Source organism: Eptesicus fuscus, chromosome 17 (assembly GCF_027574615.1).
Source record: "Eptesicus fuscus isolate TK198812 chromosome 17, DD_ASM_mEF_20220401, whole genome shotgun sequence".
Taxonomy (NCBI): domain Eukaryota; kingdom Metazoa; phylum Chordata; class Mammalia; order Chiroptera; family Vespertilionidae; genus Eptesicus; species Eptesicus fuscus.
The window spans coordinates 10,351,592-10,363,194 of record NC_072489.1 but is presented as its reverse complement, the minus strand read 5'-3'; the positions used below and the strand labels follow the sequence as shown (position 1 = coordinate 10,363,194).

The following is an 11,603-nucleotide window of genomic DNA, read 5'->3' as shown; positions in this document are numbered from 1 at the left end:
AAGTCAGATTTTGAAATGAATTCAACACGTTAGCATTTAAAAATAATTATTAATTTCATGCCTACTTGCCTTCTACGTGTTTTCCTCCTGAGGTATTTCTATAGCTCCTTTCTATTTTAATCCTTTAGGTAGCACTAAATGGTCCCTGACTGGTCTCAGATTTATTTGCATATCTCAAAAATTGCCTCGCACCCCAGGTCTTTCTCCCCCAAAATATATATCTGTTCTAATCACTAACTTACCTTGTCATTTCTTCTTTGACCCATTGATTGTTTAAAAGTGCATTTTGTGGCTTCCGGACAGCCTGCTCATGGGCATACCAGGTAAAAGTACACATGGAAAAACCAAGCTAGGTAAAGAACTTGAATCAAGATCAGGACTGAAATACATGAATGTGGGTGATTTAGCTGGAGAAGTTTGATCACCGGATGTCATGGAGTCTGGCAGGATGGCTTCTCCCACGAGCATGCAGAAAGATGCACAGATGATGGCACAAATCCTGAGGGATATGGGGATTACAGAATATGAGCCAAGAGTTATAAATCAGATGTTGGAATGAATATAGAGGCGCATAGATCTTTGCTAATACATGATTTTGAGTTTTTCAGGTATATACCCAGGAGAGGGATTGCTGGGTCACATGGTAGCTCTATTTTTAATTTTTTGAGGAATCGCCAGATTGCTTTCCAGTCTACTTCCCATCAGCCAGTGAATGAGGGTTCCCTTTTTCCACAACCTCTCCAATTCGTGTTATTGCTTGTCTTGTTGATAATGGCCACTCTAACAGGTGTAAGGAGGTATCGCATTCTAGTTTTAATTCGCATTTCCCTAATTGCTAGTGAGGTTGAACTTCTTTTCATATATCTATTGGCTGTTCTTATGCCTTCTTGGGAGAGATGTATTTTCAGGTCCTCTGCCCCCTTTTTGATTGGGTTGTTTGTTTGGTGTTGAGTTTTATGAGTTATTGACTGTAGCCAAGACATGGAAACAATGAAAGTGTCCTGCAATAGAGGACTAGATAAAGATGTGGTCCATATACACAATGGAATACTACTGAGCCTTAAGAAAGGATGAAATACTGCCATCCACAACAACATGGATGGACCTTGAGACTATTAGGCTAAGTGAAGTAAGTCACTAAAAAAAAAACAAAAAAAACACAAAATAAACAACTAAGAACCATATCACATCTCCCATATGTGGGGCATAAAACTGAAACTCATAAACACAAACAGCAGTGTGGTGGTCACCAGAGGGAAGGTGACAGGAGAAGGTTTGACTATGTGTGGTGCACACACAGTGCAACATATGGATCTTGTGACATAGAAACCCCCACCTGAAACCTATATGATCACATTGACCAATGTCTCCCCAAGAAACTTAATAAAAAAATAATAAAATAATCAGATGTTGAAGTTTGCCTTCTGATATGTGGTCACAATTCTAAATGATGCAAAAATTTATTTAAGTCATGCTAAGGAAGCTACAGTTGATGCAGATGATGTGCAATTGGCAATCCAGTATCGTGCTAACCTGTCTTGTACTTCTCCTCCCCCAAGAGATTTTTTTATTAGATATTGCAGGGCAAAGAAATCAAACCCCATTGCCATTGATCAAGCCATATTCAGGCCCTAGATTGCCACCTGATAGATATTGCTCCATCACTCCAAAATATAGACTTAAGTCTTTACCAAAAAAGGCATCTACTTCTGTGGGAAGAAAAACAGTTCCATGGTTAAGTGTTGGTTCAATTACTAGAAGACAAAGTGCCCCCATACTTGGCACAACAACTGCACAAACCATGTCAGTTTCAAATGAAGTAGGGACTCCAATGTCCCTCACAAGACAAAGGTTTACAATACAGATGCCCACTTCACAGTCCCCAGCTGTAAAAGCATCAATTCCTCCAACATTAGCAGTTCAGAATGTTCTAATTAATTCACTAATTGGGTCCAAAAAATTCTTACTACCACTAACCTGGTGTCATCACAAAATACTGCCAATGAATCATCAAATGCATTGGAAAGAAAACATGACGTTGATTATAATGATGATGACGACTATAATAATTTGTAATTTAGCCTTGATGCATGTAACCTGCAAACTTCATCTTGAATCCATTGTACTGAGATTTAACATGCATGCAGATGTTTTCAAATTGTGTTTCAGAAAACATATAATGATATTTAATGAATAAATGTAGTTACCATAGTTTTTAACTGAGATAATTGAGATGTTATATTTTCTTTTAAAAAATACTGTTATTGATTTTTTTTTTCTTTTAGAGAAAGAGGAAAGAGGAAGGGAGAAGGGTAGAGAGATAGAAACATCAATGAGAGAGAAACATCAACTGGCTACCTCTTCATGCCCCTTACTGGGTATTAAGCCTACAATTCCAGGCCTGTGCCCTGACTGGGAATTGAAATTGTGACCTCTTGGTTCATGGGTCAATACTCAACCACTGAGCCACACAGATGTTGTATTTTCTTTAATATAATTCATAATGGTTTTTAATCAGCTTTTAAGTGTAGGAAATAAAATTGTTATTCTTAAAAATAAAGTGTTGCCCTGCCAGCGTCCTTCAGTAGTTGAGTGTCAACCCATGAACCAGGAGGTCACCAGTTCAATTTCTGTGTCAACACTTATGTTCAGGTTGCAGACTTGATCCCCAGTAGGGGGCGTGCATGAGGCAGGCAATCAATGTTTCTCTCTCATAGATATTTCCAGCTATCTATCCCTCTTCCTTCTCTCTCTAAAATCAATTAAAACATGTTTTTTAAAAAAATAGTGCATTTTGCTTGAAATAGTATGGCCACCCGAACTTTCTTTTCATCACTATTTGCATGGTATATATACTTGAACATCCTTTCACTTTCAATCTATTGTAATCTTTGGGTTTATAGTGAATCTCATAGACATCATACTGTTATATCATTTCGAAAAATCAAATATTTCAGTCACTGTGTTCAATTAGATAATTTAATACATTTAAATTAATTATAAATAAAACACTCCTTCCATTTTGCTATTTGTTTCTATATATCACATGTTTTTTATTTCTCAATTCCTCATTAACATCTTCTTTGGTATATTATTAACTTTTAAATAGTAGACTTTATAAAGCAGTTAATAGAAATAATTCTTATATACTCCCTCTTCCCCATTCAGTTTTCCCTATATTTAACATTTTACATAAGTGTAGTATATTGATACATTATTATTAACTAATGACCACAGTTTACATTGGGTTTCACTCTTTGTGATGCATAGTTCTGTAAATTTTGACAAATGTGTAGTGTCATACATCCAAAATTATCATTTTGTTATACATTAGAGGCCTGGTGCATGACATTTGTGCACTGGGGGGAGAGGGGGCGTTCCTAGCCCAGCCTGCAGCCTCTTGCAGTCCAGCAGCCCTCGGGAGATGTCCGCCTGCCAAGGTCCTTAGCAGTGCCTTGGAGGCGGGAGAGGCTCCCACCACCACCCCTGCACTAGCCAGCCACGAGCCCGACTTCTGGCTGAGCGGCACTCCCCCTGTGGGAGTGCACTGACCACCAGGGGGCAGCTCCTGCATTTAGCGTCTGCCCCCTGGTGGTCAGTGCGCATCATAGCAACTGGTCATTCCTCTGTTTGGTTGATTTGCATATTAGGGTTTTATTATATAGGATAGGTCACCACCTTAAATAACCTCTGTTCCTCAGCTATTCATCTTCTTTTCTTCTCCTACCCCTGCAGTTTACCTCTGGCAACTGCTCTTTTTACTGCATCTATAGTTTGCCTTTTCCAGAATATCATATCATTGGGATCACATAGTTTGTAATCTTTTCAGAGGTTACGAACTATGTCTCTATTGAAGGACATCTTGGTTGCTTCAATTTGGGGTTATCGTGACTACAGCTTCCAAAACATACACGTTCAGGGAGTTGTGTGCATGTAAGTTTTCAATTTATTTGGGGGAAATACCTAGTTGTGCAATTGCTGGATCACATGGTAAAGCTATGATTAATTTTCAGGCTACTGCCTGAATGTTTTCCTAAGTATCATTTTGCATTCTACCAGTAATGAATGAGAGCCCCTCTTGTTCCACATTTTCATCAGCACTTGTATTGTAACTTAAAAAAAATTCAGCCATTCTAATAGGTATGTAGAAGTATTTCATCATTGTTTTAGTTTGCAACTCCCAAATGACATCTTTACATATCTTCGTTTGCCGTCTATATATTATCTTTGGTAAGGTGTCAGTTCAGATCTTTTGATAATGTTTTTATTTGGCTTACTCATCTTTGTGATGATAAATTTTTTTTATATATATATTTTATTGATTTTTTTACAGAGAGGAAGGGAGAGGGATAGAGAGCTAGAAACATCGATGAGAGAGAATCATCGACCAGCTGCCTCCTGCACACCCTCTACTGGGGATGTGCCCGCAGCCAATGTACATGCCCTTGACCGGAATCGAACCTGGGACCTTTCAGTCTGCAGACCGACGCTCTATCCATTGAGCCAAACCGGTTTCTGCTGTGATGATAAATTTTAGGAGGTCTTTGTATATTCTAGATATAATTCCTTTATTATATACACTGAGTGGCCAGATTATTATGATCTCCGAACACATAATAATCTGGCCACTCAGTGTACTCCTCTTGAGTACCTCATTTATTTGATATCAAAGATGCTATAAATCATGCACCTGATCAGTTTTCCCCTTTGCACTGGCTGATAGAAAACTCAGGGCAAACAGGTGGTTGATCTCCAGCAAAAGTCTAGAATACTTTTGGTACCCATTTGAGATACAAATACACTGAGTGGCCAGATTATTATGCGTTCAGAGATCATAATAATCTGGCCACTCAGTGTATGTATTTTGCAATTATTTTTTTCCAAGTCTGTGGCTTGTTTTTTTCATTTTCTTAACAGTGTTTTTCAAAAAGAAGGTATGTTTAACTTTAATGTAGTCTAGCTTATCTTTTTCATGGATTTGCTTTTGCTATTGTATCTGAAAACACATTGCAAAATCCAAGGTCAAATAGATTTTTTTCTCTAGTATCATCTAGAATTGTTATAGCTTTGTGTTTTATTTTTATGTGTATGGTCCACTTTGAGTTAATTTTTGGGAAGGTGTAGTAATGTTTATATCTAGATTACTTTTAGCATGTGGTTGTCCAGTTGTTCCAGCACTAGTCCTGAGGACTATCTTTGTTCCATTGAATTGTCTTTACACCTCTGTCAAATATCACTCAACACTATTTGTGTGGGTTCTCAAATTATGTTCATCAATTATGTTTCATTGATGTATCTGTCTATTCTTTGCCAATGTAAAAGTGTCCTTCCTCATTAAGCATTTCTCTGGTAGTTGTAAATTTTTATTAGATTGTAGGGCTCCACAGGTGATCCAGATAGCTTTTGCTAATTTAATCACTGTTTTGGTGGGGAGAGAAAGTGTGAGAATTTACTACAGTATTATTTTTGGTAGGCAACTGAGCAGAGTTATTTTAGGGGAACAATAGAGCTTTAAGGACACAGATAATTAGACACATATTAACAAAACCCTACCTTAATAAAGCTATGCTTGTAGTTGAAGTTTTTTAAATTGATTTTAGAGAGAGGAAGGGAGAGTGAGATAGAGAAAAACATTGACGTGAGAGAAAAAACATTGACAGGCTGTCTCCAGCATGCATGCCACCTGGGCATTGAACCTGCAACCTGGCTATGTAACCTCACTGGCCACCTTTTGTTGTACAGGATGATGCTACAACCAACTGAGTGACACCAGCCAAGGCTGTAGTTGAAGTTTTTTAAATAAAGATATACATTTCTAAAAGTTTTTGAGGTTATATCAAGTTTTTATATTGGGTTTTAATTCATCCATTGTCTAATAAATTCTATTGACCAAATGCACATTAGTAAGGAAAACACTTATTATATGTTTCTTAAAGCATCCTATATAATAAAAGCCCAGCTACCAAAACAGCAGAACGACCAGAGACCAGAACAACCATGGCCCCTCGCCCAGGCCTGCCCCGCACCCCAGTGGGAACTCCCACCCCGATGGGGAGGGTGCCTGGTCAGTAAATTGCCCATGGTCCCTCACCCCAGCCAGCCCCGCCCTCCAGTGGGGACCCCCACCCCAATCTGGGGCCCCCATCAAGACAGGCCAGCTGACTCTCACCTGTGCACCAAGCCTCTATGCTATCCTACCTAATAAAAGAGTAATATGCAAATTGACCACATCTTTGCTACACCCAAGCCACGCCCACCAGCCAATCAGGGCGAGTATACAAATTAACCCAACCAAAATGGCGGTTAATTTGCATACATAGGCGCCCTGAGCGGACCCCCTACAATGGATCCCCTGCGATTGATGGCAGGGAGCTGGGGGTGGCTTTGGCCTGGTGCACCAGCAGACCCCCTGTGATGGATCGCAGGGAGCTGGGTGTCCGCTCTGGTCCCAGGCCGAAAGCCTCTGGTGGAGGCTTTTGACCTGGTGCCGGAACAGACCCCCTGCAATCAATCACAGGGAGCTGGGGGTTGCTTTGGCCTGGTGCATGAGCGGACCCCCTGCGATCGATCGCCTGGGCAGGGATCTGGGGGTCTGCTTTCAGCCTGGGCAGGAGCGGACCCTCTGCGATTGATCTCAGGGAGCTGGGGGTCCTCTCTTGTCCAAGAGGCTTTTGGTCTGAGCAGGCCTGGGCAGGGGCTGAGCCGGTGATCAGAGGGAGCTGGAGGGGCCTGCCCAGGCCTAAAGCTTCGGCCAGAGGGCCCAGCCCTCGATTGGTGTGAACTATAGAGGAAACACCTTTTCTGACTGCACATTGGCTAAGCTTTCTGTATGCCACTGGTAATATTCTTAGTAACTTGGGTAATAAGAATCCAAAAAGGTGATCTAGGGCTTTTCCACCACACTCCTGGGGAAGAAAATGAAGGTCCGCTGCTGGAGGGCTAGAAATGTCATAACCTGCCCTACAAGGTTTGGCTCAGTGGATAATGCCTTGGCCTGCAGACAGCAGGGTCTGGGTTCGATTCTGATCAAGGGCATGTACCTAGGTTGCAGGCTCCTCCCTGGCCAGGGCCCAGATCAGGGCTCATGCAGGAGGCAACCAATCAAAGTGTTTCTCTCTGTCTTTCCCTTTCTCTTCCACATTCTCTAAAAGTCAATGGAAACATATCCTCAGGTGAGGATAAAAAATAAATAAAGAAATGCATATCCTATGAAAGACACATCTTGAAAATGCCTAAAGAAAGTTGTCATTTTTTCTTGGTGAAGGGACTGGAGTCCGTGTTGATGAAAACACCTTGGTGGCTATGGTTACTGGCAGTGGCTGCAGCAGCGGGGTGATGGGGCTGGTGCCTTCCCCTGATCATCCCAGTTACCTCCCACAAAGGGAGGCCAGACTGCAGCTTAGCGGACCCCCGTGGGGCGCGGGCCTAAGCCATCAGTAGGACATCCCCTGAGGGCTCCCAGTATGTGAGAGGGAGCAGGTTGGGCTGAGGGATCCCCGACCCCCAGTGCACGAATTTCGTGCACCGGGCCCCTAGTATACTAATAAAAGGGTAATATGCAAATTGACCCTAGTGGCAGAATGACCAGAACAACTGCTAGACCAGTCACTATGAGGCGCACTGACCACCTCTCGGTCCCTTTCCCCAGCTGGTAGGCTCCGATCGCCTGATGGCGAATGGGGAACCAGGAGTGGGGGAAGGACGTGGTCAGTGCCAGGCCAAGGCCCCTGTCCTGAGGGTTGCCCCACACACAGAGGCCTAGGGACCGTACCCACACATGAATTTTGTGCACCAGGCCTCTAGTCTCTATAAGTAAAAGCCTAACTGACCGTTACGACCGGAGGACCTGATGACTGGATGACCGGCAAGTAGCTATGATGCTCACTGACCACCAGGGGGCAGACTCTCAATGCAGGAGCTGCCCCCTGGTGGTCAGTGTGCTTCCACAGCCAATCTCCCATGGCCAGCCAACCTCCCACCATCCTGGCGCTGATCAGGACTGGGCGAGATGGCCCCAATTGGCCTGATCGCTGCCAGCCCGAAGGACTCCATCCATGCATAAATTCATGTCAGTATTTTAAAAAATACTGACATTAAAAATTAAATTAAATGCTTGTTAGAGAAATAGTACTACAAAAGGCTGATGTGATGGAAAAATGATCAATTTTTAGTTCTTAAAATTAGCATCCTAATGCTTAAGAAATAGTTGTTTCTTTGACTACAAACCAATAAATTTTAATCAGAACCACTTTATTGCTATCTAATGATAATGGCATTAAAAGTTTGAGTTGTGATTTACATCATTGCTCCATAAGAAATCAATATTGCAAGTTTGCTTGATGATTATTTGGAAATCCATTGAACACAAATGTACACAGGCTTAAATAAAGACACTGGCCTGTGGTGTTAGTAAGAATTTACATATCTAGTTTAACCAAAATAATTCTTATCCTCACATATAATCCCTCTAGAAGTGCACTGTCTCTGAGTAGAAGTATAGAATTACTTCTAAACCATTGCTAGCAATGACATTTAATCATCACCATTTAAATTGCTTTTCTCAGAAATTGCTGTCCACATCCTCAGTCTTGTCATTTGTTTAGATCTAATATTCTATTATTACAACCAAATATTTTAACAAACCATATGTTTCTGTCTAGTTTTATTTTAAAATCTTTTTCTATATAAAAACCATTGATGGAGAAAAAAGTCATATTTGAGAAGAATCTTACCTTCTCTTTAATTTTTCTAACAGCATGACTAGAATTTATAATTAATACATTTCAGTCTTTCTTGTACCATTCTAAATGGGATCTTTTAAGTGCTGTTATTACATTTTCTTGCAACTTCATGTGTATAATTAAAATGCTTTATTATAAAAGCTTAGTGAAAAAAGAACTTCCATCTGAGTTGACCAGCTTTCATTCAAGCGTGTTTCAGCCAAGTTCATATGATTACCATCATCTCTCAAGGAAGATAATGGCCTTTTGAGCAGGCAGTGGTCTTGTTTTTTTCAGCTTAGCATCATTGTAACAGTTTTTATGAGGTCAATAATGGGTATTTTAATAATATCATATAAATTTTGGACACATTGTTTTGTTTCATTTCTAAGAGATTCCTTCTTTATTTAATACTAGAGGCCTGGTGCATGAAATTTGTGCACTCGGGGGAGTCCCTCAGCCCAGGCTGCACCCTCTCCAATCTGGAACCCCTCAGGGAATGTCCGACTGCCCATTTAGGCCTAATCAGGGCAAAATGGGCAGTTGGACATCCCTCCCACAATCCAGGACTACTGGCTCCCAACCACTTGCCTGCTTGCCTGATTGCCCCTAACTGCTTCTGTCTGCCAACCTGATCAACCCCCTAACCACTCAGCTGCCAGCCTGATCAATCCCTAACTGTTCCTCTGCCAGCCCAATTGCCCCTAACTGCCCTCCCCTGCCGGCCTGGTCACCCCTAACTGCCCTCTCCTGCTGGCCTGGTCACTCCTAACTGTGGGATCAGGCCTAAACCATCAGTCAGACATCCCTCTTGCTATCCAGGACTGCTGGCTCCCAACCGCTCACCTGCCTACCAGCCTGATCACCCCCTAACCACTCCTTTGCCAGCCCAATTGCCCCCAACTGCCCTCCCCTGCAGGTCTGGTCCCTCTCCCCCCCAACAGCCCTCCCCTGCCAGCCTGGTTGCCCCTAACTGCCCTCCCCTGCTGGCCATTTTATGGCAGCCATCTTTGACCACATGGGGGTGGCCATCTTGTGCGAGGGTGTGAGGGTCAATTTTCATATTACCTCTTTATTATATAGGATAATTACTATTTAGGCTAAAAGCTAGAAAAGATGGATAAGGAAAAACAGTGAATTATCCCATTACTAAATGTCTTAAAAGATAATTGGAACTTCAGGTGTGTTTAGTATTATCTATTTCTTCTAACTTTTAAACTCAAATGCAGTGTCTTAAAAAGAGTAAAGATTACATCTTCTTAGATTCATTTTAATATCAGTATGTTCAGTTCTTTAATATTTTTAAAATCAGGGTCCATTAATTTAAAAGTAAGATGTGTAAGCTTAGATAGTCACTTATATCATTCTTAATAATCTAACTTGATAAGCCCTATAATCTTGTCAGGACTCCAGTCAGACTAGAAAACAAGATCTTTTTAATTTGGTGTGTTATTCCAGGCTTTTCCATCATGTAGATTATTCCATCATTAAAGAAGTTCTTGAAAAAATGCAAAGCCAAATTAACCTAAATATTTCCATTGTAATTTTCTGCTAGTGCATTTAAAAATAAGCATTTAACCCAAAATTGATTATTGATATCAACGTCTGGCTAACCAATGATTCACCCTAGCAGATGTAAGCTTATAAAGGTTTATTTGTGCAAAGTGGGCTGCAAGCATTGGTCTGTTATCTTTCACTACACTTTATAACTGAAGAAAATGTTACACCCCACTCTGGAGAGAAGGACCTTTAATATAGGAGGAGATAAGAAAGCAATGTATTCTCTATTCAGAGTCAGAGACCTGAGCTCCAATAATGACCTGTTACTTGTTCACTGTATAAACACGAGGGCATCACTTCACCTTTCTGAGTGCTGGATTCTTCATTTATAACGAGGAGATAATAATAATAGTGCCTATTCTGCAATATTATTGAAAATAAACATGACATAATGGGCGTTGAAAGCACTTTATTATGCAGTGTATAATGACTATAATAAACCATAATTCTCTTTGCCATTTATGTATAACAAGGAGTATATTGACAACATACTAGAAGTTATTCACTAGATTTGCTGAGGTCTGGCCACACTTTAAGTCTGTATTTGAAGGTCCTTCCACTTCTCTTCCTTTATAATTTCCCCTTGTCAGTGGTGGCTTTCATCTTATTTAGGTGACAGTGCCAATGGCCTTTTGATTCCTTGGGTTCATCAACGCAGAGTACAGAACTATTGTAAGTGGATGCAGTGAAATGACACAGGAAAGAGTTTGAGCCAAGAAACACAGAGACTTTCTTCCAAGGTCTGTCTGCCTCTGCCGCTTGCTAGAAATGCGAACGTGGGAAAGTTCTTTAACTCATTTATTGAAGGGAGAATAACCTAGATATTGCAGAAAGTAATTGTGATTATTATATTGAATGTAATGGAAGTAACCACTGCTCCCCAATAAAATCCTGGTAAGGCAATTGTGCCCCCCGTTTAACCTCAATTTATGTTGCAGTTAAAATCCCCAAATAGGTGATGGTAGCTGCAATACATCCGTCAACCATTCACTGAGCTGTGCAGGTTCCCTGGGGCCTGGCATCCTGTGGAGGGAAGTCTGGTGAGCCCTGTGATGGTGGAGTGCTAGGGTGTGCCATTCACTGTGGCCACGACAGTGAGAGGACAGGGTGGACGCTGATCTTCCTGAGTTGTGTGCTAAAGATTTGGCAAAAATTGGCCATAGGTGCTGATTCAGTTTGGTGGCCTGAGCTGTTGGGGAAACTTGTCTCCAGCAAAGACAAGGAAAAGGGGGCCATGTGGGTGAGTCAGACCTGCTCATGACGGCCAGTCCCATAAATCAGAAGCAGAGCCTGGGTGTCTCTTAACCACCCCTGTTTTTTTAT

The 11,603-nt window shown here is 41.4% G+C and overlaps 1 pseudogene; it reads left to right on the top strand.

Moving 5' to 3' along the window:
• The first annotated feature begins 433 nt into the window (after positions 1–433).
• Positions 434–2,076, top strand: LOC103292854 (transcription initiation factor TFIID subunit 9-like; annotated as a pseudogene).
• The last annotated feature ends 9,527 nt before the right edge of the window (positions 2,077–11,603 follow it).